Raw genomic sequence first — 27,059 nt, 5'->3', positions numbered from 1 at the left:
CAGTATGTCAGATTTTCCAGCGTGAAGAATCAAGGCTGTGTGGCGAAGATTGATTCGCGGATCCAGTTTGCTGTGTCTAGATAAGATTCCGGGGGTATGTGAATCTAAGATCGTTGTGGTACATTTCAAATTGTCTGCGTAGTACAGCCAATTTTAGCCTTTGATGAATCTTCCCCTCACGCATTCTTAAGCCTCTTTTGCGAATAAAAATCACAAAACAATGCGTCTAGTAGATTTGTTATGCCACTCTGCCAGTCTGTTAAAATTCGAGAACCGCTGTGTGGCTTCTGAAATTTTTGTAATCAGTAGTTTGCTAAAATGCGTCTACACGTTTCTGTTTCGGTTAATAATAGCAAACACGAAGAGGAATAAGACCCCAATACGTTTCTACTTGGGGAAGTGACTGTATTTGAAATAACTGCTTCTGGATTCCCTGCTCAGCGTAGCAAACACTTGGGGAATCCTCCATAACTACAGCTTGCTTGAAACAGTTGTTCGCCCATGAGTGCACAGAAGCGGTAAACTAGGACGATCGATTCAGTAATCATTTAATAACGGTCAGGAAATGGGCGGATGTATAATTCGGTTTCTAGAAAGGCTGTTGCGATATTCGCTTCAACAAGTGCCGAATGAATCTGGGGGTCTTTCTTTCGTATGAAGTGGCAAGTGGGGGTTCTTTCTACGCACGTAAAGGCGTCGGGAACACCCATCCGTGTTGTACCGAGGTTACTGCTCTGCGACGTGACCTTACCTCACCTCGGCTGCTCCTGCTGGAACTGGTAACGGGCAGACCTCTGTGCCCCGGACACAAACTGATTGTATTGGTTCATGTTGCGAATCGAGGCTAATAGCTCAATTGTGCGACTACGTTAAGCGAAGAAGAAATCTGGAAAGACGTGACTGAAGTATATTTTGAGGTAAGGTTTTCTACAGGCAAGCTATTTGGGCGCACTGAGGTCGATGAACTTTGACACAGGGCGTCTCTACAGATTTAAGCAAGAAAATAAATGAAAATATGGAGTTATGGGTAAAGGATTACGGTAGATAGACGTTATTGTGCGTGTAGTGTTTGCGTTCTGCAACGGAACAATTTGCCCGTGCGGTGTTCAAACCCATTTTTTCAATTTCAGCGTATATACATGTGTGTATCTAATAAATTCGTTGATGGAAGATTGCCTGCAGGTATAATTAATGTTGGAGGCCATCAAATCTGTCAACATCCTTGAAGTATTCCACGCCCCAAGGATTTGATTATGAAGTCCTTGGGTTCTTAAACCCATTACCAGGAGAGTCCACTTCAGTAAGTGATTCACATTGAATTGAGTATAAAGATCTGAACGAAGCGATAAATACACATCCGTGAACCGGTAGAATGTTCCTATATACAATTTATTTGTTGTAGACTTTTCGCTTTTACTGACTTCGGTGTCCAAGGTACACAAAGAGGAGCTTATCTCGGGAACACAAGACATTTCGGTGATGAAAATACAATAAAATGTAGTTCTAATGGTGATGAGAATTTCTTTGCTGTATACATGTATTCTCTTTTCTGTTCTCTCAACCTCTTTCGTGTCTCTTCTACTCTGTTCTCTATTATGCTCCCCTCCCCTCTGAACTCGTCTTCTCACTTCTTCAATCTTGTTGTCCTCTTGTTTCTCCTTCTCTTCGAACTCGCCTTCCCGTCTACTGCCACTCCCCTTTATTCTTTACCGCTCTGAAAATTTGACCCAACCTGGCAAAGTTTACCTACCGTAACCAGCATAGCCAACCCAAAGTAACATATCCAATTTCAAAATAATATGACGTAACCTATCCCGCCAATGCGAGCCTCGGGATGCTTTAAGTTTCTCTGCATGGAAATCGTAGTGGACCTTATCACAGCCTAATTGTATCGGCGTGCAGGTTGGTGAAATGTTGGCGCCACACACACAGTGCATGTGAGTGTCGGAAAGCCACTGAAGTCTGATCTGATTATATTGAAGATAGCGTAAATGCCTGGCTGTTGTGCATGGATTCTGAAGTCTTCCAGACCTGGAATCTGAATTCGTCCTTGTCTACCTGGGGGAGGAAGTTTGATATATGCAATTGAGGACATCTTATTGAAATTATGTGTTAGTTTATTAAAATGTCACGTCAAATGTTGTATACAGGTTCATACATTCGTCATTTATTTAATGTCACTGTTCGTATAATTGTTGAGACATTCGACTTTGCGTTATCTGGAGCAGTTCTTCAATATCAGGTTGATTTATTTTAAGGATTATCCTAGTTACTTAACTAGGATGGGAGACAAATACACGCAAAATTTTGGAATACGGGCAAAGATTTTACCCCCGGATCGGGTTTGAGGAACAGGGGTTGAACCTGTGTGCCTAAGGACATCGTCCAATGGCGGTCTTAAATATTTTTGGCTGATCTTCGTGTTTCACTTGTCATAATACATTTTACACGGGTGTTTTGGACTAAGGGGATCCTTACACGTGCAATATTAATTGCGCAGTAAATATTGTTGAATTAATATTTTGCAGTTTTCCATCCACTACGCGAATGAGTAAACATTGCCGAAACGTCTTTGATTATCATCGGCTTCTGGGGTTAACAAAACTCAACGATTGTCAAAGATGCAGTTAATGTTGCATCTGTGGAGCCGGGTAACAGCACCTTTCATCGTTCTTGACTCAGGGAGATTGCTCTCGTCGAGAGCAAGTATTGCGCAAGATTGTTGCTGTTGTCGGCACGCGGCAGATGTCTAGTCAGCCAGTTATTTTGTCTTGTTGATGAGTAAACCACGAGGAGCCTTCACCCCGGCAGCCTTATAAGTGTCCTCTCTCGTACGTCCTGGCATGAAGTTTGAAATTAGAATGGTGTGTGTGGTCTTGGGGATTGTTTACGTGATGTAAGTACAAATACATACTGTGTAACTGAGCCATAGAATACTACAATTGGTTATTTCCAGGTCGTGGTGATTCGTATCCGAAAGTAGTTTTAATAGTGCGTTTTAAATGTGGAGAGGACGTCGTTATGTCCTGAGGCGTCTAGATGTTTCGTAACGGAGAAGAAATGGCGGATTTCGATAAAATTGTACTAAGAAATGTAGTGTGTTTGGTTTGTTTTGCAACGTTGTACTGCTTTAAGTCTAAAAAATGAAGTTCACTATGGCGTTGTGTCTGTAAATAATGAAAACGTAGTCCAATATGGAATGAAGAATCGCAGAGAACATATTTGGAATCCATATTTTCTATAATTCTATACCGAAGATAACGGAATTCACAAGATTTGTGGTGCTACAATCTATTGCTTTATGGTGGTGGGGATTGCCGCAAGAAAGGTTTTTCTCCTTCCTTTTTTTAATTTTTTTTTTCAAAAGAAGTTGCATATACCACATACAATTAAATAGTTTGTTCTTTAATATATTAATTATACGAGTTTGACAAGCTGCTAGAACCTTGTAGAACTTCTGGTGTCGTATGTTTAGACGACTCGTATGGAATCTAACCTTTGATTTGTGTATCGGGGTGGTACATCTCAGGATAAAGACTGGAATGAATCAGTTGATCTTGCTTGACCTCAACCAGCTATGGGAGTTGTCTGTGTATAACTTCGTGTTGGTACTGCACAGTGCAGTACATTTGGTGCGTTCTTTGTATGTCGGGTATAAAATCCTTTAGTGTGCTTTTATCTGCATATACAATAAATTAACATCAGACCTGGTATTTTTCTAGTGTCTAAGAAGCCGTAAGATTGAGAACAGATATACTATGAGATTGGTAAATATAATCTCCGTTTGGTCTAAGTTGTGGTAAGGTTTTATTTATAATGCTGAATAGCCCTTCACTTCCTGTGAGCAGAGCTGGAAGGTGGTAGTTAAATGACATCATTTTCCAAACGTAGCTTATGAGTAATCCAGGCTGCGTTCTGCCTACGGAAGTGTTGGCGTACTGAAAAAAGCATTTCAAAGATCGCAATCACTTTAACTTAAATGGTAAAGCAGTCGTTAGTTGATATGTGTGGTTTATTTTAAGTGTCGTTTTCGTGACACACGCTCCGCTCTGGTTATCTGCGTGGTTTTACTTTGAAGTGTAGAGTTTATTTTTGCAAGTTCTCCTGCTGTGACTGGCAAGACAAAGGTTTCATGCCACCCGCAGAGAACTTTTCTGCGGTTCCTTATGTAGGAAGAAGACTGACTATGGATTCACTTGGTGTCGTAATCCTGTTAACCGTCTCGTTCAGTAAGCACGTTCATCGGAGTTGCGGTTTTCTGTAGAGATCCGTCACTTTATATCGGGACTGGACACTTCCCCTTCTCGAAACTTTCTCGAGACCGACCACTAGGAGGTCTATTACTCTAAACAAGAACGTCGTTCCGTATTGAAACTTGTAACTAGCGCTGATGCATTCTGGGAGAGTGATATACAGGTGTCCAAAAAGATATAAATACATTCAGTGATCGAAATCAGACATTGTAATAAACTAATCCACTCTGAATTAGCTGATCTAGTGTACGTGTTGCGTGTAGAAAGAAAATGCGAAATAAATAATGTAAATAAAAACTATTTTAAAACTTGTTTTGCTTAGTAACAGTGTGACGTTGCTGAGGAATTACTTCGCTATGCTGTTTCATCCGGAAGTTAGTACCTGTGTCAAGCGGAGAACGCAGAGATGCCCTCTAGGGCGACGTTTTAAAGGATATTGTTGTATAATGGCGTCGGTGCCCTGTCTCTTGAAGTCAGGATAATGGGGCAGTCGATGCTGGCTTTCCGGAAAGTTACTGTAAATGTATTTGTATGTAGATCCCGATGTTTCGGAGGAACATACTGCCACCATCTTCAGGACGGCCTGAACTGTGTATTAAACTGTCACTCCCGGATTAGATCAAAGGAGGTGGCAGGCGCTGTGCTACAAGCCCACCACACTCGGTTTCCTTTAACTGCACGGCACGTACAAACCAAACATGACAATACACATTCTGAGGTATCTGCATTGATTGGACAACTAGCAATAGTCGCTGTTCTTCCAAGGCACCAGAAACAAAACTGGGTACAACAAAAGACGAGGACTTTCAGGTGTAAAAAATTAATAGAAAAATTCTTTCTCTTTCTGTCCTAATGTAAAGTTGCACAGAAATGTCCAGTAGTCTGCAATCACTGAAGCATATCAGTTCTGAACTAGTACTAGACTATAAAAACTTAAGAAACATAATGAAAGGAAGAGAAGACCGTCTCTAGCCCTTTACAAAAACCACCAGCCAGTTCACTCAACTGGGAGTTTCATTCACTCGTTATTGTCATCTGCCTCCATAAAGTGTGGAGTTTGCGAATGAAACTCACGACGTCCAGTTGTGTGAAATCATTTTTGTATGAATGGAATCTTTGTTCGGGGGGAAAAACAGGATATTTGAGCTTTCTGAACATGTATCAGTCATTTTTTCTGGTACGCGAATTCATAATTGCCTTTACTGTTGGCGATACGTAGTTCAGATGTACTGTCACATATATTTGATATGCTTCATGAACTCGATTGTACCGATGGATGCAATTTATGTGTTTTTAAAAAAGTAAATCGCCACTGTAGTAAGGAGTAACATGTTACATTAAAGTGAATTCTCCGTCGTAGTATCGGAATTTAAAGAATGGAGAGGATTGTTTTGAAATTTTATGTTATTTTTGTAATTTGTGCACGAATTTAAGTGTGGTAAGGACGAAACGTTTATATTTCTGGCTACAGCTAAAGCGTTTTCTCCCGTCTTACCACGAGCGATAAATTGATGTCTAGCATTAAAAGTGGCGAACGTTTATTCCAGTTATGCATTTTTTTATTTTTGATAAAATTCCTGTAACAGCCGGTGATAGGATAATGAATGGGCGATGAATTGGAAATGACGTGGAAGGAGGGGGGCTTGACTAATACAAGGTTCTACCCAGGAACTTCCAAGAGTGTCTGAGAAAAACACAAATAAGCTTAACTTCATTCCTTAGAGGCGACGCAGATATGGCACATGGTGGCACTTCGTACTTTTTTTCCTTCTACCGTCGATCTAATCGATTTTGCATTACATTATTTTAGTGATTTCCTTCACGTGCGCGTTCAATTTGTTGGATTTCAAAAAATTCTCGCATTTACTTTACTGCTGAAAGAAGTGAGTTTGAAGCAGAGTAATTATGTGATAGAAGAACGTGTATGATGCAGTGTTTGTCAATTAAAATCATATGCATGTCTCTTGAGGTTACATTCATAACCTCTTAGTGTACAGTTTATTGTTTTCCACAAATCGTCTTGTAAATTATTCATATTTGTGACATCTGCCCCACTGTGTGAATGTGTGCCCCGTCATTTGATGTTCCGGAACACAGGGCAACTTTCATTCGGCAGATCTTCGGTTCGTAGCCCGCAGGTTCTTGGTTCGAGTCTGTCTTGTAACCTGTTGTCTTGATTGAAGGTTTGTCAGTTCTTTTAAAATCATTTCGTTTCGAATGACCCCACATTTTTTTACGTAATGTTACGATTAACATTTCATAGCTGTTTAATACAGTATCTAATTTCCAGTTACGCTTACATCTGATATTACACGTCAGTTATCACACGTTTCGGCGCCAGGGGTGTGATAGAACTGTTAATGACCTTTAATAGTTTCATCATGATTATACATCGGAAGGGTTAAAACAAAAATGGAACTAGCCGTAAGTTATGTTGTCTTTAAAAGTGGGCCATTAATGGAAAATCGTTGAACCGGCTTGGACGTTCTCGATACGGTAGCTGGGAATATTATTTATTATTGCCTCAAGTACGACAACCTCAAGCTGACCTTCAGGCAGCCACTGGAGCGAGTCCAGTAGACAGGACAGTCGAAAGTCGAAGATGCTGCAAGGAGAGATGAGTTGAGTTGAGTTGATTTGACTTAGCTTCACTACTGGGGTATATTTGATAATTGCGCCACGTCCCACAGCATGACCAGCGTCTTTCAGCACTTGTAGTCAGCGAACGTGACTGCGAACATTCGAGTTTAGTGTCTGCTTGGCAGTTTTTTTATTCTTTGCTGGAATGATTTTATGTAACTCTTTGTTGGTATTAGAAACTGCAAGGAACGAGTCCCACTTGAGGAGGTGATTTTGCACGAAGATGCTTAGGAAATTCCCCGTCTTTTATGGGACTCGAAGGCTGGTAGATGCTTGCCCTTCGTTCTCTCCATCATCAGATCCCTGATGGTGGAGGCAGCAAGCGCCTTTAAAAGTCGGCGAACTCGTGCCAGACTACGCGGCGCAACATCTTTGAAGACATTCATACTTGCCGTAGTGAGAAACTGAAATCTCCCCAACTTGTAGGTTCCGTATATGTTCTTTATAACTTCGGCCTTACATGGAGCTAAAGTACATTAACTTACAGCTTTAAAAAAAAGTGGCTTATGCAAAATTTGCACATTACAAAAAAATATCCCTTTGACACTGGCTTAAAGATGATTTATTTGAATAATTTTTTAGCATGTGCGTATTTAACGAACTGCAAAATGTCTATAGTCATTATGTTAATAATGTACGACATTGAAAACCTTCGAAGGATGCTGAGAAAAATATTGGCTCTTGTCAAACGTTTCGTTTTTGGAGGACTCGTGTTTAAGCAGGTTTTCCGTCTCAATAGTTGGTTCAAGGCCCAACATCAGTTAACAAAAGGTTTATTTTCGTTTTATGTTTCGAAGATGGACGCGTTGGGTTATTATGTGAAATATTCTGCTGTTATTCTGGTTAAATGCAAAGTTAAGCGAAATATGTTGGTTATATATTTTAGCAAACTTTCCGTATTGTATAACAAAAGAGACAAATTTAAGTTTCCTGCCATCAGTAATAACACGTGGCGCGTGCGAATTTCTGACGTGTCATCGACACCAGCGCCACTTACGGAGGGTCCTGATTTTTTTAAAAACCCAAACAGTTCTTGAAATAATATGCAAATTTTGTTAAACAATTGTTTTGTGAAATTGATCAGGCATTGTTGGTGGTCAGTGAATCTTCCGACTGAACTGTGAACTGTTGAAAAGGTTTTGTGTATGAAATTTTATTGTAGACATACCCACAAATTATGCATCAAACATGACTTCTGTTCGATATTCTGTACTGGACCCACTACTGAAAAATAATTCAGTGGAAAAGATTTTTTCTTGAGAAGCTGACAGTCGGTTAGCTAGTCAAAACATTTCCACATTTTTGTATAAAAATATTGATGGAGAGGGCTGTGTGCCGTGTAGTCTGATAGAAGTTTACAGACGTTTCAGAGGTCTTTACTGCCTCAGTCAGGGCGGTAACCTGATGATGGAGGCAGCAAGCACCTCTGATAGTGGATAAAGTTCTACTAGACTACATGGCGCAACTTCCCAGAAGAGAGTCGTTTTCATTCTCACCACTGTGGGAACCTGCGAACTCTCGCCAAGAATATTCATTTCTGTGTTCGCAAAAGTTCGTAATCACTCCGTGCTCATTTAAGATCCATTTATGCTCTGAAATGGATCAGGAAATTGTTTCTTATTAATTGTAAGTCCGTAGTAATTTCATTATACATGCAGACAGAAACATTGAAGGAAAGTGAATGGCATGAGGTCATCTCAGACTTTGTTTGTGTACGTGCAAATGCACATAAATGAAGGTGACATTGGTCTTGATGAGATGATGTACGTGTTGTAAGTTGCGTGCGCGGGAAAGATATTAATTTTATCTTGTATTTCATAAGCTGCACTTCTTATCTCATCCGCGCAATGTGGCATGTGAAACATGATGGCCTGAATCATAGGCTACTGCTGGTACACGTAGACTTTTAAAAAGTTTATCACACTAAATGTACCACTAACCAAATGCATTCAGGGAAAACTTATTTATGTTAAATATTTTGATTTTCTTACTTAGTTTGCGTACCATAGATTGAGAAACGCTGCATTAAATGGTTTGATTGCTGACCAAGGCGAGAAAGCGGTCTGAATAAGTTTTCTTCTTTAAATATGTAATCATTTACGTAAACATTTAAATGGACGAATGTAATCCCTTTTTGACAATTTATATTCGCTTATTTGACCAAGAAATTACTATTGTCACAATATTTCGCCTGTGTTCTCTCTCCTTCGCCAGTCTAATCCAGTCCATACCCTCGCATCAATGTTTATTTGTGATTCACAATTGTTGCTCACCTATCTACACCTAGGTCACGCATGTGGACACTTTCCTAACGGTTTTGTGAACAAAATGTCTATCCGCTTAATTTGAACGTCTTATAATATTTTGTGAATAACTCATGTTGTGAAGCTCATCGTCATATAATTTTCTTCATCCTCTTAACTTTTCTTTCGCGTAGATCTTCCGTGGGTTGTGCAGTCAGACGGCAGGTAAAGTATTGAGTACCTTCGTATTTGGTTTTCGGGTAGGAGATGGGATAAACCAAATAGTACCAACAAGCATTTCCCGAATGTAATGTGGTGGTACCATCTAAGTGTGCGGCATTTATTTGTTACTGTTGTCCCATTTTAAAAGGATTTGTTAGCTGGACCATTTTTATATTATCATTTCTAGCCTGAATCCTAGTAACGAGACATAAACATATGATTTTCTCTGCGTTTATTTCGAGATTGACCTCCTTACTAGCATCGTGGAGGAATGTTCTCTGTTTTTATTTGTTACGTGATCATCGTTATCAAGTACGATCGAAAGGCTGGTGTGATCCATCCATTTCCAGTAGCTGATCAGTCAAGCTCAGCTGTTGCGCTCTTCGGCTTTTGGTTTCTGGACATGAAGTATCCGAAGTAACCGTACCATTCTGTTGTTGAACAAACCCATTCCCTCCTCATGAATATCAGAGCCCTTCTTATCGTCGTCTTGTAGCTACTGGTGAATTGTTCCACCATTACGTCATCGACAGCAAATGATTCAGCAGACTTCTCGACGGCCGCACTAGTTCTGAAACCAGTCCAGCTCCGGTCTTTTTCAGACGGCGTGTGCACGAGAAAAGCAGTCCAGACCTTGATTCTACAGTCGACATCTCTACTCAGACTCCATTATGCAATACGTTGCCGGTTTTCTGTCGTGATTTGTTTCTGCTTACATGTACAGCTGGACGTATCTGCAGTGTAGTAGAAGATAAGAAATACCTGCAGTTGATACAGTCAGTAATGACACTAAATGACACATTTTATCTCAGATAGAACTTAATGTTGTTGTTTAGCGCGAAGATTGCACTAGTGATTATGTATTATCGCAACAGTTCCATCTTACTGAACCAGTAACTATGTCGTTGCCATATCGTCAGTCTACCTTTAACCCTGATACTGATGAGAATGCAGATGTCTTACAGGATACGGTCCGATACCCAAAGTTTCATTACCGTGTTCAAAAATAATGCAACGTTGGTACATATCCTGAGCCACACGAATCCACTCCAAACCCCATTGTTAAGTTCTGTTTTAATATTGTTTCCCCACCAACACGTTGATATTACACGGTTTGATGTTTTCGGACTGCAGTAGACTTGTCAATTTTGAGTTTGTATTAAAGATTGGGCTCTTCTCTTTAGGCAGACGTTGCAGTTATAGACAGTGTTGCTGAGTTTGCTGGCCGGAGCAAATCCGGGGATAGAGATAACTCCATCCAGTGAACCCAGCAGAGCGGAGTTCGTGTTTCTATCTGATGACGGACACAGAGCCAGCTTCCGAAACGTTTTATGTATAGTACGGCGAATCAGGAGAAAATCCCTGCTAGGAATTCGTTAAACGCGCATGCGCAAGATTTCGCGGTGAGTGACGACCCATCCTAAAAGCATTCGTTCCACAACCGTTGAACGAACAACAGACAACAATCTTTCATGTGTTCTAATGGGTACAGCTTTAGGATTACCTCACAGTGGCACAGTTATTTAATCTATAATATTATCGCAACACCTGCAGAACACATTAGAGGTTCACTCACTACACGCTACTCTTAACGGCTTGATGTTTTCAGTCTGTGTGTAGTAGCGTAAAACTCTGACGTGTCACACTTCCCACCAATAGCAGCCCTCTAGTCCAGCTGATAAGTAACATTCTCCCCGCACCGCACCAGAAACCAGCAAGGTTTTTCTCGTCATCTGTGGACAGTACGTTTGGTTCATGTCATCCAATCAGCTTGCTTGCTTTATCCTATGGTCCGTCATTTGAGGAACTAAACACAATTTTGATTTTCGATTACATGAAACGAACCGCATTCAAAGACACTGCTCAGATCCCATCATTTCAGATGTGTATTTTGTTCTTAGTTCATATCCATCGACTTCCTTCAAGCCTTTGTGCAGGTTTTCCAACAGCAGAGACATTCTATTCGTGGTCCATATGCCTTATATGCTCGAAGTGAAGCTTCACTTCCTCCTTTTCTTTTGTGCTGTTATTTCAGGACTTCGGATCGGGTTTTCTAACCATCCACAGTTTTTGTTGTTGTTGTTTTTGTTTGACGATGAAAGACATTAAATTAGCAGCAGGAGTTTTACCATTTCTTCCGAGAACAATAAGGCATTTTGTGTGTTCCAGACATGCTCACTTGTAATCCTGCTGGCGCCTGAATTGTTGATTATTTAGACAGTGGCGTGTTTTATTACAACGAATTGCTGAGACCATTAAGTAAAGTCGACGGCTTATAATTTTTACTGTGTTGTGTCAAGGGCCTCGCATCCGTTGAAAGTGCCTAATATTTCTTCAGAATTGTTTTGTTATATATCATCAATTAAAGTTTCGATATAGACCTAATCCCTTTCGTAGTACAACGCAGGGCAGCAAATTAGTGCGACTAATTAATATTGTAGTAACAACCATAAGATTCAACACCTCCATTACCACAGTCCAGCAATGAACACGATCCGGAGTCGAGTACGTCCAGCTCACATTTTTACAACCCAGCTATCTTAAGTTTAGTCTCAATGTTTTCTCGTTCTTTCATGTCTGCAGTATCCAAGACGTTCCCCACTAGAATCCTGTTTCTTTTATTATTTTGTGAAATTGTAGATTTTAATTCTTTATCTTCGCCATTCTAGCTGTTTCCAGCCCATCCTGGTAGACTGCTTATAAAACACGAAGTTTCTCTGTATGTTTTGTTCTAAGTAGGTTTCTTTTTCACGCCGTCTTAGATCGAAATCTTTTTCTGCTCTCCTTGTTTTCAGACCCTTGTAATATACCTACAACTACAACACTAAAAATGTTACGCCCACAGAAGTTCTTCGAAACCCAGATCATCAAGAGAGCTTTAGTTTCTTTGCCGAACTAGATGTACCTTCACATGCTGTCCTTTAAAGAAAGGTACTTTCGACTATTAAAGCCTTCTCCACACTCAGCACTGTTTCTCCTGTAAATCTACTGTTTCCCAGAGCAATGCAGGATGTTTGCGATGAGGTCGGGTGACTGTTTGCATTCTCGTGGAATGGCCCGCTCGGTTAAGTGTCATGTCGGATTATAAGGGACCAACCCCTGTGAGTGTGAGAACGAAATAAGTACCCTTTCATATTCTCGGGTGGGCAAGCTACTTTTGTGTGACGATGGAGGTACCCTGGTTTAGAAATCAGTCCAATGCGCCCTGATAGGGAACGTGAACTATTCTTTGTCATATTTCTGCCCGGTGGCGGCCGCGGTCCAGTGTATGGTTATTTATTTTCTTTATTGTGAGAGTTCATGTTCTCACGGCAGCTGTTATGAAGATGGACTGTCTTTTGGTATGTTGCGCCGTAGTCTCCTAGAAATTGATCGACATTTCAGAAGCGCTTAGTGCCTTAATTATTAGAGCTATGATTTGGGGGGGGGGGCATTTTATACGAGACTGGGACGCAACGCCCCAGAAAACATCCACCGTTATATTCTTATGGTTTTCAAGTCCTTTTAGCATGATGACTGATTTATGAATGACGGTACTAAGTGGAGCTTTGCTGTGAGGGTCTGAGAAATGGATTCAAGGGGAAGGAGCTAAATTAGGGTTACAAATGAATGAAGCACTCTGATACAACACGTGCACGATGGTTGCTTGGTCACAGAACTGAGCTGAAGGAAATGGGTAGCAAACGCTTTAACAGTGGTAGTGCCATTTTGTCATGGATATGTATAGACACGGAGAGCAGAATGTACGAAACAGTCATTCAGGACTTGCAGTGTATTATGCAACATTTGTGTTATTGTTTCTATGCACGAGGAAGGCTCTGCGGACGTGGAGCAGATGCCGTCCTCAACATTGTTTTGTCTACAGCTTTGTATTAACAATTCTTTTAGAGGAGAATTATTCTTGAGAAATCGCTCGGGTAGTCAAGAAATTACCCGCCTTTTATGGACTCGAAGTTTCATTACCGTGTTCACAAGAGCCCGCCACCAGTCTCTGTCTAGAACCAGATGAATTCAGTGTTTATTCCTATGCAGTGTTTTCCTAAGATACATTTTAATATTATTCTCCAATCTACGTGTAGGTTCTCCGAGTGGCCTGTTCCATTCAGGATTTCTATACAAATTTTTTTCGCGTTCTCCATCGCTATCATGCGTGCTACATATCTCTCCAGTTGTTAATCATTCTGACGATACTTGTCTATATATTTGTATATGTGTTGGCTGGTCAGAGTAAAGGTAATTAATTTTTAGCGATGTTTCTCGATTTATCACCAGCGCCAAACCGAACAGACTCGCCTTGACACAGTCAGTGTGCTGCGAAAGATTAACATTTGCAGTTTTTGCATTACTTCGCTGTTACGAAATGTATTTTTCTAGAATTGGCTAATGCCCGTTTTGAAAGCGACCAAGTCAATAAAATGGTCATCTTAATACTAGTGGCTGTTAGAACCCGAAATCCCACTAAGGGATTTAGTGTTTATAAGTAAAACACGACAGATTATTTTGAACGTGTTCAAATGAAATATATTCACGTAAAAACTGCATTTAAAATACAGTTTGGGCTGTTCTTGAGAATACCGAGTCCTGTATAGAAGGGGTAATGAACAGGATGGTGAGTAAGAAGCTGGCTGTCTTCTGGGATGTTGTGTAGTGTGGTTGAAGTTTACCGACGTTTCGGAGGCTCTTATTGCCTCCATTACTGAGTAATGAGTCTTCGGACCACTTAAAATGCTGGAAAATTCTTGATCAATTTCTCAAATAGACGCTTGTTTTATGGAGCTAGTTCGTTTTGATGTTTTCACGATTTTATAAAATTAATAAATGTGGCAGTGCAGAACATTTTTTCCCCCGGGTGAATATAATGGTGACCTTCATTCTGCAGTCTGTTCGGTAGACCTTCTGCCTTCATAACACGTAACATGCTAACCTAATAGAAAGTGACTTCTTGCACCCAGCTTAATAAACATAGACGACAGTAGTGGAAATGGCGCCATGTTGTGCTGGAGGAAGTCAGATCCACTTAGCTTCTTGAATGTCGCTTTTTATACTTCGTGACGATGCGAAAATTAGATCCATCTCCAACACGAAAGGACGAATTGTCACAAATTAAGCAACAGTTATTACCTGTAATTGTCATTTCATCTATTACGTCAGAATGGTGTTAATGGCTTTTACGCCTTCCCGATTAACAGCAATTAAGTCGGGACTTGATACACCTGTGCAATTTGTTATAATTCTAAATGAAACCTTTAAGAGTCCTTGCTAACCATACGCTGGCCTTTTCTATTGAAAGTGTGCCAGAACCGTACAGTTGTACTTTAAATGGCTTTTCCGAAAGGTTAGTGATGTCGGTTATGTTTCAAAATACAAGATACTTGCATGAAAAGTAGCTCAGAACTTTGAGCAAAGATTTTTCATTGTACTGTGTTTTCAAGTTTGCTGAAGTTACATGTGTATAAGTGCAGATTTTGTTTTTGATTCACTGAAATATTATAAGAAAAATATTTAATGCAGAATTTTAGCACGCGCGGTTATTTTATTAAGAAGTAAACGAACTTATTCCCGTTATAGTGAAGTTAATTTTGTCATTTTGTAGAAACCGCAACGGTTGGTTGATTGGTTCTTGATTTTGGTCACCGATTGTTTCAGTTGAGTGGATTATGTAGCGTTAAATGAAAAATTATAATTTTTTATGTACAATTAATTTGGCTGGAGGTAACGGTGGTATGGAATGGTCTGTTTTTTTAAGTTATGGCCTCAGCATTTGCCGAAGGAAGCTAAGATGACTGAAATCCAGAAAGTGCACTGAACGAGATGGTTATATATGCAAGACTATTGGACACGTTCTTTTGAAATTCAAGGGGGGGATGATTTATTTTGTATATTTACCCTGTTTGCTGCTTGTCTTTCTTTACCTTTCCCCTTTCTTACGTTTATCTCATCTTCGAGTTTCTTCCGTGTCCCTTCCCAGTTCATTTTAACTCAGAAATACAGTGAAATGTGTCTGCCGTGGTAACATTTTAGTGTTTTCATCACCCATACCTATTAGAAGTTGTTACTTCTAAAAACTGCCTCATAGTAGCAGCAATTGTAAAATTGATTTTTTGCAATTTGTCACATCTGAGGATTTTGCATTCCTTTTGGCGCAACCAAACATACATAAATGCAAGCACCAAGCTGTTTTTTTATTGGTTGGACTAGGTACAGTTAAGGAAATGTGCTAATTGGAGGACGTAAACGGAACATGACCATCTGTCTATCTGTCTGTCTGAAGACGTATTATACAGACTAGTCAGCTTTCTACTGCTATCAGGTTGCCGCGTATCTCTTGCAGTATATGGGCAATAAATACTGTATATTAATTGCTTCGTTGCATAATTAGTTCCGTAGCAAATAATCGTATTCCAGAACATGAAGATAAACACCGAATCTTACTTCAGACGAAGCTACAAAGATCTGATTGATCTGAATTGAATTATTCTGCTTTATTACAGGTGTTTTTCTTCTCTGTTTCAGGTGAGTGCGAAACTGGTTCTGTCATTTCCGTCAGTCCGCCATTACACGTAAGTTGCTTATTGATTCTTGGTTAAAATGTGTATGTGGGCCATCTGTGAGCAGTGTATTAAGGAATTGGATGGTTAAGGTGTGGTAAACTAGCTGTGTGGCTTAGAGCGCTGCTTGGAAAACTGGTAGTCGCTTATCTTGTCATTAAATTACTCAGTTTTATGGAACCGAAATACTAGTTTCTGTGTAAAAAGAGCCCGTCACTGGACGATTCGATGGCTGTCGAAACGTCGGTTTTTTACGGTTATCTGGCGCGCCTGATTGCCAGCGAAGACGTCATCTAGGTAACGATGTAGTTGTATATATTTTAATGTTTGCGTTTTAGATAACGGACAGGAAGCAAAGGATTCTGGGTTGCTGTGCCGTGTAGTTTGGTAGAAATCCTACAAGTTCCAAATAATTGTAAAATGCATTTTTTTTCCGCTGCATATTTCGTAAAAGTATATGCATCTGTAAGTCTGTCGTGCAGGGCTTGAAGACTTAGCATTACCAGTATTTGCTTCACGCTCTGTTTATAGGCTACCTACCACATTTCTTGTTCATGTCGGTCGAGAACACCGGCGTGGCACGGGTTTGCAGTCAGGAAGTGGAGTTGAAGTGTGCTCAAACCTGTCAGTCGCATTGACGCATGCTGATCCTGTGACGGTTTGCGACAATATAAGATCCATTACACCACGTTTATGATTAGACGTTTTCCGTTTCGTAAGACCCATTTAATATGCGCTTTTGATGGTTAGCACACAATTTTATTTTTTTAACCGTCCTGGGCTTTTCCTCTGTCGCTCTCACTAATATAGCAAATAAAACAAGCTGTGGCATCTGCCAGTGTAATGACCGCTTTGTACCCGAACGAAATGTTGTCTGAAACGGCGAGAAAAATACAAGTGCGGGGAGGGGGATAGCTATGTTTATACGAATTATAAAGTGATATTTTTTATCTTCATATATGCTACTTTTCCTGTTATTGGTGTATTAGCATCACATAATTAATAAGTTTAAAATTATGATAATGCATATGTGAACCTTTACTGGCATCTAATGTCAATGTCATCAGCGAGGCTGTCGACTTGTTCTATTAAACGAGGAAGTGGGACTTTAATGATTAGGTACAAATGTAAGTAAGCGTTGGCACTCTGGAGTACCATTGGTAACTCTTATCAAGTTAGTTTTCAAGAAATACCTTTGTGCGAATGTCTTCATACTCGCGGTCCCCTCTCAGGCACAACATGCAGACCCCCCCCCCCCCCCCCCCCGTTGAGAATCACTATGTTAAAGCATTCACGTTCCCATGTTGTCTGCGTGTGGAAGAACGGATTACTTTAACTCACCATTTCCTGCACCACAGTGTTGAGAGGATGTGGGTAAGTGGTCGTTAAGATGGTGAAGGCCTACACAATACTTTAAGGGATGAATGTGGCATGTGATTCAACCGTCTTTTCGTGATGTAAGCGGGGGCTGTATTTTGTTTGCAGGCGATACCTCCCCGTGAGATTTGAGGTTTCCGCGACAGTGAGATTGTGAGCACATGACGCGGTGTGTTCTTGTGGGCAGTTTGGCTGATTAACGTTTGTGTTGGCCTGCATTCTGAACATTGGGAGACTGCAGCGAAAAGTATAAATCCCAAGATTTGTCGTGATATCGTATCCATAATCTGCATACAGCCCAGCCGCGTTACGTTGTCGAAGTAGGCCGTCATGAATTTCCGCTAGGTACCGCTTTGCGTCATTATGCTCCCACACTCTGCATGTAATGTCTATTATCATCATTATCACCTGACGTAATTTTAACCATTAGAAAAGATTTTACCTTGACAGTGATGATGTTTGTTGCAAGGGGGGGGGACTTTGTGTTACAAGCCACTGGATTTGGTTAGGTTAGGTTAGTCAAGACAGCAATGACCAATGCCTGTGTGTGTGTTGGGCCGCCGGCATATTTTTTTTTCATAATGTGACATTCTGTTTGATGAATACTTAGGTGGTGTGAGAAAACACATCTCAAGGCCATAGATGTTGTCCCAGCAAACGGCCTATACCTGTGGCTGTGAGCTGCTGTATGCTTAATGATGAACATTGGGACATAACAATCATCTTATCGATGAACGCTTTAGGGGTTGCATGCGAGTGGCAACAAAAAATTAATCCTGACAATGAACGATTTCTGAAGCAAAGGGAAACCTTGTCAAAGAAAATTCTGAGTGATACGTGAACACAGTTTTCGATTTGGGTTGGTAGCGTTTTTTAAGAAACATTCATGCATTCATTTGTAGCCTCGGCGCCCGCAACTCGATAGAGAAGGCTGAATGCGGCCCTAGGACTGGAAAGGATTGTGAACCCCTGTGTTACCTCGTTTTTGTGGTGTGTTCTGGTTAAGGTTTGCTTCCAAATCTTCACGTCTCCCGGAAGAGCGAACTTGTGATTCATATCAAGCTGTGTATAGGATGGTTGCACAGTGATTGGACAGATGTTCAGCACTAATTTTTTCTTGCACCCTGTCCTTTTTATTATGTCATATTGTGATAAATTTGTTGCACCAGAGTGTGTATATATATATAGTAGCTTTAGGAAGGAAAAGTCGTTGACCCGACAATGCAGTGCGGCTTCAATCGATTTCAAGCTCTTTGTTTCCACTCTCTTTGACACGGATATGCAATGGTGAGTTCGATATCCTCATGTTTAATTTTCGAAATTGCCTGATTCTCTGAAATTTCGTTCTGGGTAGATAATACTAATTGTGCTGGATGTCTGATGTTCATCTTTTAATGCCTGCCTAATTCCATTCACTTGGGGGGGTCGGGGGGTTGCTAATAGGCGAGGCCGTGATTGGAAAGAGATATTTCTAAGGAACAGTAATTATTGTATGCATTTCAAAGAAAGGTGTCGAAGGTTTACAAATCTGACGCTGGATGATTGCTGGATGTGTGCTTTAACACTTTTTTTCTTGCATAAAATTATAGCGTAGGTAGGAAACCAAATTGTTTTTTGTGTGTGTCATAAATATTCAACAAACTAATACGGAAAAATGTTTTGACCTGAGCTATGCCGTATCTGTGGCAAATCCTTAGTAATACACCGTATGTTTATGCAGGTATGTGTCTATAAATGTTCTTAGGACCTCAGCCAGCCAGCTGAGTCGGTGAACTTGTTGGCTGTGGGCTAGCTTACGGGGTTGAATGTAGAGTAACCGTTTCCTGTATCTGACACGAAACGAATTTTGAACACGTAGTCTGTTTGTTGGAACTGAATAGGCTTAAGTCTTATATCCGCCCCTGCAATATACACCTTAGAAATATTGCTGTTAGATGCTGCAATCGGCCTGGACCACCCATTGATAACTTTCCTGTATAGAACGAGACAGCAGTAATATCGTAAGCACGGCCTACTTAAGTAATTACAATAACAGGATTTAGAGCTCCAGCGTCCTTATAAAAAGACGTCCTCCCAGAAGTCTTTCTTTTATAAGTGAAAGCCGCCGCGGCCAGGTGTCTGGGATTTTAAACTCAGACCATTGGTGTACAAAGTTTTACGGTATCGACTTAAAATTTTCAGTTGCTGTCGTTCTATTTTATAAATTTTGTAGATAATTTGTACAGTGGATTTAACGTAAGATCAAGGGAGACGTGAATTATGAAGACAGCGTGTAACTCTTTTTTAAGTTTCATGCATTTCAGAGACCTGATGACCTCTTATTAAGTCGAAACATGAAAAGAATTAAACATTACTCTTCGGAATAAGTGTTTACTCAAGGAAGTAAATTATGATTGTTATGAAGTCCTGTCACGTGATGTCTAGCGTATCGGAATGTCTTTCCACGAAACTTGTAGTGGAATGTACATAAATTGAAGAAAATAAAATGCTTCAAGCATAGTCAGCGTGTCAGCAATGTCTTTTTTCCGCGTACCTGCTCAGTGTACAGTACCAGCTTATTTTATGTTCATAAAATATTCCCAAAAGTCGTAACTTCATGGATTTCACGGCCCTAACAATAGTGGTTGTCCTCTGCAAGCCACGAAGTTCCTCGTAGATGTTACGGTTCGCATTTGGCTCTAGAACCTCATTTGATCACAGCTATTCTAGCTTTTCCCTAGTCTAAGTTACTCATGTAATCTTTATTTATGTGCGTCTGTAATGTTACTGACTTGTGTTTGTATACGCACGGCTTAACGAGCCAGCATCTTATCGTCTTGGAAGGGATTTGTTATGAGTGATGGGCGGAAATGCGCGGACGAGATCTCGGGCGAGCCACCTGGTTCTGTACGTACAGAGTGGCTACTTTAAAACGAACACGTAACTTTGAAAGTGGACGATTTCATCCCCGAGATGATTGCTGATTGTGTTTACCAATTTGATAGGAGGCTGGACTCATCTGGCTCAAAACGGGGGCCAGTGGAGGGTTCTTATGAACACGGTTTACTTAAACTTCGAGATTATAAAATACGTGGGATTATTATTTTGACAACTGTGGTTCTTTGTGTTTCTCGGAAGGACTACGCTCCGTTATGCCATCAGGCTGCATTACAGCCATTGTCGGCTACTTATTTCTGTAGTGTGATGTTCGTGCTTTTAAGTTTTGCGTCCACGAGTCAATTCATAATCCGGTTCCTCATAACACCTGTAATTATGGCAGTAAGAACGTGGGACGTTCCACTGGGAAAATAGCTCTGGATGCTGTGACACAATTTTGAACTTTGTAGTATTACTTTTTAACTTTATTTTTGTTCTTTTAAGGAAAAAGGATTTGAACTTGATTCAACTGGCTCCGGACAGTATCAGGTACAAAGATAAATTAGCTTGGAACAAACTGTAAGAACAGAAGTTTATCATCAGATATTTCAATGCATGTGGGGGACATAGAGGTAGATGGGAAGATAATATTAAAGTGCATTTTGAAAGAATGTGGTGTGTATGAACTGGATTCAACTGACATAGGGTACGGTGGGTTGGCTATTCGGAACTTGGACCCTCGAGGTTTAGAAATGGTGGGAGAGTTCTTCACAAGTAGCCTCTCGACACAGACTCATTTCCACGTGGTTTGGGAACTCCATTAATCTTGTGCGTTTCGTGTAAGTTTGTTGTGGTCGCCATTGTGAGGCTCGCTTGACAGTGCCCTAGACGCAGTGCATTTGAATCCTGAAAGCTGACCGCAGGTGAGTAGCAACCGTTAGATGCCCGCATCATGTGTTGCGGACTGGACTCAATTGTCTGAAAATATTTCCTTCTTTTTATTTCCTTCATTCTGTTCTTCGAAATAATAATAAGTAACTAGCATAACGGTTGTTCTGAACATATATTTTTATTAGGATCATATGATCTGTCTGTCTGGTTTTATTGTTTGAATGATCCCGCGGTTTGAGATTTTTTTTTGTGATGTTACGTTCCTTGGTGTTGCTTGTTCTTGTATTATGAACATGTGTGGTCTCCTTTCGAGATTTACTTTCCTAATGGGAGCATTGTTTTCCATGACAGGGAGCCTATGATCAGGTTTTAGTTTGCATTCACAGATAGATTTAATTATCTACTGAAATGGGAATGAAAAGGTGTTTTAAATAACATTGTAGGCATATTAGTTATTTCATGATTACATTACCCGAACATTCTCTTGAGTTTTGTTTTGTTTTGTTTTGTATTGTTTTGATTCTTTTGACGTTTATCAGTTATTTACTTAAATAATTTTGGCGCTGGCTAAAACCGGAACCGTCGATAATTGGACATACGACATTAGTGACTGGGAATGACCTTAGGTAGAAGTACTGGCAGGAGGTCACCGGACACGCAGTATATTTTTAAGGAATGACTCTATGTGAAGTGTAAACTGCATTAACACTTATCGGGCTTAACAAATTAATTCTACAATTTTGAAGGTCAGTGTAATAGCTAATCGATTGTGGATGGCGGCTACTTAAGTGAAGGAATATTCTTGAACCGTACATTTCCGGTATTGGTACGGATGTAAACATTAACTATGCGATTTCAGTATCTGCCTGCAGATACTGTCTGTATTAACGTATGTTCAGAACACGAGTTAAACACGCGAGGTGCAGACGCAGGCGCTCTGAACTGAAACAAAATCAATGGTTGCCTATTAATAGTAAACCGACGGAATTGTCTGCATGCGATTATATTATTGAGCCGCGTATTTATAGTCATTGAACGTGGCATATGTGCGGATAGGGGCCGACCAGTACATTGTACGTGATTATATGATTGGGGTCCAGCATGCTTGCATATAAATACTAGCCTTGTGACTGACTAATGTATTAAAACGGCGAGAGGAAGAACGGCTCAGGGTTCTGAAGGGTGAAAGTTGCAAATGTACGATGCCAGCTGCAGGGGCAAGCGGACATGCGAAACCAGAAACCAGAAGTTCATTCCGTATGTAGTTCCAAACATATATATATATATATATATATATATATATATTTTTTACAAGAAAGGGAATTTGTGAAAGTCCAGGAAGGATGTGGCAGCTGAAAGTTGTCATGTAAGATTATTAGTTGCCCTTGTATTATGCAGGAAATTCCCATCTTCGATGGAAGTGTTATTGGATTAATGCCTCTGTATCAACCTCAGAAGTTTCACAAGGTCGAATGATGAAGTGAACGTTGGGATTTGGAAGGTCGCTGAATTTGTCTGAGAAGCTGGAAGAAACGAGTAGCCTATAATCGGTCGCATTTCTAAACCGGCGTCTTTACAGACAGAAGGGTAGTGCCTACAGCAGCGCTGAACTGCGGGCCGAACTTCTCTGTTGCTTTTGCATCGTTCAGTAATTTTCTTCCTTCGCTCCGAGGAGGTTACATTAAGACTGACCACGTGCAGCGTCTCGGTTCATTCTCTTTCTAATTTGAAATAATTGTGCCTGGTTGTCTTAATAAGAAAGTGCTTTATTTGATACAGCGTAGCTAAACAAGGGTAAAGACTGGTAGGTTGATATTTATTATGATTGTCTACTAAGTGGCTGTTAAATTACCTGTTATGTTGTAGTATTAACAAGTAACCCCGCACTAGATTAGGAGGCTAATATATTTCGATGGAAGATGTTCTGGAAATCCAGAAAGTCGACAGGCGGGCAACTTGTTCTTCTGTGCACCCGACGCAAGGTATGTACCACTCAGACTGCCACCGACAATTGCTACGAAGGTGAAGGACGGCTGTCGGAGGATCAGGTTCCTAGCGCGTTAAACCTGAAGACCATTTCCATTCTGTAAACAGCGTATTTCTGTGCGATTATTTATTCACTCCACGGAAAATCAGGTTCTACGTACGTGGTGAAACTACCTTGTCGAAATAGTCCAGTTTTCTTTGTGGGAAGAATTACTGCGGCAGCGCTTTGTTTACAGTGCCAGCTGTTGTTCTACTTGTGTCAGCAGAATGTAATTATGAACTTTTACCAGTATTTTTATCATCACTGTCATGAAAATGTATTATTTTTTGTGAAAATTGTTGCTTACCTGAAATTCTGAGACGTGGTCATGTGTGCTAAGCAGTGAGCAGTGGTAACAGTTTTGTGACTTATAATCCGTATTATTTTGACGTGTAAGTTTATAAATATTTATCAGTTTTTTGAAGTATAGTCAAGTTCCTGCGAGATGCCTTCCGGTAATTGTCCATCGCTAAACCAGACGGTGACTGGCTTTACCCCTACACCAGTTGGCTAGAAGGCCGATCTGGGTGCAGTCACGGAGAGAGTTCTTGTCCTTGCCTGGGATTGAACCCTGGTCGTCCATCTGATAGTCATTTTAATGGGATATCTTAGCTCATCTCCATAAATAATTCTGTTTTAGATGATGTGCCGTAAGACGAAGTTGAAGGACGCAGATTGGCTTAGGTTAATGATCTATTGGTGGTGGTGGTGCCTGTCTTTTCAAATAAGATCCTTATTTCACTTTCAGACTTGTCGAGACTGGATTGATCATTCTTTTCCGAGAATTCTTATTTTGCATCGAGATTACCGCCGAACTTCTTTGTTTCCATCCGTGCTCCTTGAACAGAGGAGGTTCTTCATCCTGCAGCCCAGTTGGCCTTGTGGCAAGTGTACAAAGACCCAGTACACCCCACGCAGTTTGAGATAAAACATGGCGACAGGTTTTCTTTAATCCTTTCTTTTCCATCGACTCAACCCAGAAGACTCTGTAGACTGTGTAGTAGCTTTGGGATTTTTGTTTTTGCAATTCGGAGTGTTTCCATGGTTCCTGGCAGTCGCAGAGGGATAAATGCGACCAGAATGCCCGTTGTCCGACGTTTAAGATTGCGTGGAACTGTACCTCCATGCCCCTATACGACTTCGAGGTGTAGTGATTGGGATCAGAAGTAGTTGTAGTACATTCATTACTTGTCACCAGATGGTAATTTTTGAAGTGCGATCTGTCTTTTGCTATTAGTCGGGCTAACTGAATCTGCAGACCGCATGGTCTCTGGCTGGACGACCGGGGTTCAGATTCTTGGTGGGCTGAGTGGTTTCTGTTTGCCGCCGAGTGCAGACTGATTTTAGAGGACGACCCAGCCCTGTGGCTTATTTTATCTGGTCGGTTGTGCTGTGTTCCAGTGTTTGCAGTATCACTAAACCACGGAAGTAATACAGAATACCTGTTATTTTTCGTTTTTCAAAATGTTAGCCGGGCTAACACGGTTAACTTAAACGCTCCGCGGCAAGTGTGAAGGTGGTTGGTTGTCTTATGGGATGTTGCGCTTGTCCGGTAGGTATTAGCCGACTCACCGACTTCGTGATGGACTCATTGAGGATCCCTGAAAAGTGTGTAAGAACCTACCGCACTGCACAGAGCAACATGCCAGAATACAGCCATCTTCAAATTACATCATAGGCCTTTACATTCAGACCTGCTGTAAGTGGTAAATTATTGAAATATAGCGGTAATATTAAAAGTACGATACGAGAGGAAAGTTGTTAACACAAGTAGTGATTATAGTCATTAGACTTAATAATGTGTGTGCCCTGTCTCTGGTGTTCTACACGCTTATAATCGCAGGCCTGTCTAGCACTTTCTCTGCCTCTGTGCACCATCTGTTTACCATCGATGGTCACAATCGATAATTTCATCTTCAGAAGAGAGAGTGGAGTCATGAATATCGAAACTCCACTCAATTAGTTTCCAGTTTCAAACAATCGACAGTCACAATTGAGTGGTTTGGACACCTCCTTCATATTAAGAATGACCCGGGTTCAAATCTTTGTCAGACGGATGCGGGATATTCTGAGGTTTTCGTGGCATTACTCAGCTTCGTCAGCAATACTGGCTTTAAGATGGCTGTCTTCTGGGTTTTTACTCCATCATTGTCCTGATGATGGAGGCAGCATGGACCTATGAAACGTTGGTAATCTTCTACCAGACTACACGGTGCTACAACCCAGAAGACAGCCATAAACTATTTTAGTCGCGTGAAAGAAGTTTCTTTGTCCGTGTTAAAGTGTGCATTACTTGTGTATGAAATAGAAAATACTGAACGGTTTTATCGTACAACCTAGTGGAAAATGTATTAGCGAAAGAAATATCAGAATGTAACAGTGGTCGGGACACGGGGTTCTAGGATAGTCTGGCTTTGTGCTCGAAGACGCTTGTATCAACCTTAGCTGAGGTTTATGGTGTAGGGAAGGAGGTTTCTGGGAGTAGTGAAAATATTGTGAAGAAGAATAGGCTCTTACATAGAAAGCGTCAGTTTGTAATAGTGGAGATCTTGATAGTATTAGAAATCGACAGGGTAATCCAGTTAAATTTGTCTTTCTTATTGTAGCTCTCTGGGTTTCTTATTTGGCGTCCCATCACAGGTGTGCTAGCCTTAGGTTATCAGCAGTGAATGTATTGAAGCGGTCTTCATGTTAAGAGCATGAGACGAGAAGCTGATGACATAGTTATATGGCGTACGTTCATGTGTTATGTGGTTCGGGATTCTGGAACTACAGATCATCTGGCGAAGCTGCCAACTCGTATCTGATGGATGTTATTACTGTCACTAGATGCGATTTGGTACAGAAACTTTCGAACTTTCGTTTTAGACGTGATGTCAGCGATAGTGTCAACTTTGCTAACCAATGAACAACTTTGAATGATACAAATTATAATAATTTTATCAGGTAGCACACTAATGTCATGCGAAAATTTCTTTCGCTTTGGTTATTGTAAGATACCAGGAGAGCAAAAGTGGAATAGTGAGTTGGAATATTTTTATCACCTAGCGGATGTGTATTGCATGCAGTCGTTATTCCCTTCAGCAGTAATATTAATCATCGCTATACGAGAACCAATCTGAGATTGGGAAAGTAGAATCAGTAACATGTTGCAGCTTAATACCAGATGAAACTATCTTTCTCTTGTAATTATCTTGATCTCTGGTGTTACATGCGCTCAGCAGTGGGTGTGGGCAGGAACAAGAAGGAACCATTAGCTTTATCTCACGTGGCACCACGTGGCGACCCTGACCCACACTGTTCCAGACAAGCGTCTGCCTAAACCCGTGGCACGGCGGCTACCTGAATAGAAGGAATCTTTTCCATGGTTCCTCCAACTTCATGCCCATATTTGTCGCGAAACATCAGGCGAGGGAGACGGGGGTACTTGGAGAATAACGTCAATAGAAATTTGGATGGACGTGTTGGGAGGGTGCAGACTGGCGCACGATGGAATTCAAGGCTGGCTGTTTGTGAACGATAACGTGTCTTCGGGTTCCAATTATTCTAATGTATCAAGTGATTTGTTTCATTTTGGGCGTTCAACGAGAAAAATCAAATTTATTTCTGAACATATTGGCGTTTTGAACGGGTTTATTCGACCTCTGATTAGGAGGTGTGCGTTGACGTAACTGGTTCTTGCTGGTACTTTAATAATTTAATCGCAACTGCTTGCAGCATGTCCAGGCAACGCCGCGAGGCTTTATCTCTCGGTAAAGTAGAACAGTGCAACCAACTTCATGTACAGTAAATACCTTGAAGCGAGGTAATTAAATTGAACCCCATACATCATTTTATTGCATGGTGGTGTAAGGACAGGTGCTCGCAGGCATGATGTCGAAATATTACTTTAATTTCACGCAGAAGGATGAAGTTTCATGTACCATTTAAAGTGCACAGTAATAATTGTGAACTTAGACGTTTTTACTTACTGAAATTACGAACGTCAAAGCCATTCTACCCG

The 27,059-nt window shown here is 40.8% G+C and overlaps 1 protein-coding gene across 3 annotated transcripts in view; it reads left to right on the top strand.

Annotated features, from left to right (window-relative positions):
* klar (klarsicht) overlaps positions 1–27,059 on the top strand; it is a 202,248-nt gene that overhangs the window by 113,783 nt on the left and 61,406 nt on the right. The window lies entirely within an intron of this gene.

Source organism: Zootermopsis nevadensis, unplaced genomic scaffold (assembly GCF_977971745.1).
Source record: "Zootermopsis nevadensis isolate Lab colony 2312 unplaced genomic scaffold, Znev_1.0 Znev_ptg000028l, whole genome shotgun sequence".
Lineage (NCBI taxonomy): Eukaryota > Metazoa > Arthropoda > Insecta > Blattodea > Termopsidae > Zootermopsis > Zootermopsis nevadensis.
Note: the sequence above shows the minus strand (reverse complement) of the source record. Positions and strands in the feature narration are given on the sequence as shown.